The sequence below is a fragment of the Plasmopara halstedii genome (assembly GCF_900000015.1).
Source record: "Plasmopara halstedii genome assembly, contig: Scaffold_555, whole genome shotgun sequence".
Classification (NCBI taxonomy): Eukaryota; Oomycota; class Peronosporomycetes; order Peronosporales; family Peronosporaceae; genus Plasmopara; species Plasmopara halstedii.
This window is the reverse complement of record NW_020187475.1, coordinates 1,852,075-1,852,337: the sequence shown is the minus strand read 5'-3', so window position 1 is coordinate 1,852,337 and position 263 is coordinate 1,852,075.

Sequence of the window (263 nt, the reverse complement as noted above, 5' to 3'; positions counted from 1 at the left end):
TGTCCGGCTGAACACAGTCAAATGTCATTGATTTGGTCGATGGAAATTTCCATATCTTAGTGAGGGAGGAGAACGTCCTTTGGTGGCTGTTAATACATCGACCGGCATGTTGTAGGAGCGGTTTTTGATGCCACAGAGACTATCTGATGCTTCAGCAACATTCAATCGATTGGTTCACATCAGTTTCGACCTCTACGACGCTTCGCACATACTCATTTTGACGATATTCTCGTTTATTGAAGAACGAAGATGGCAAATCTGCC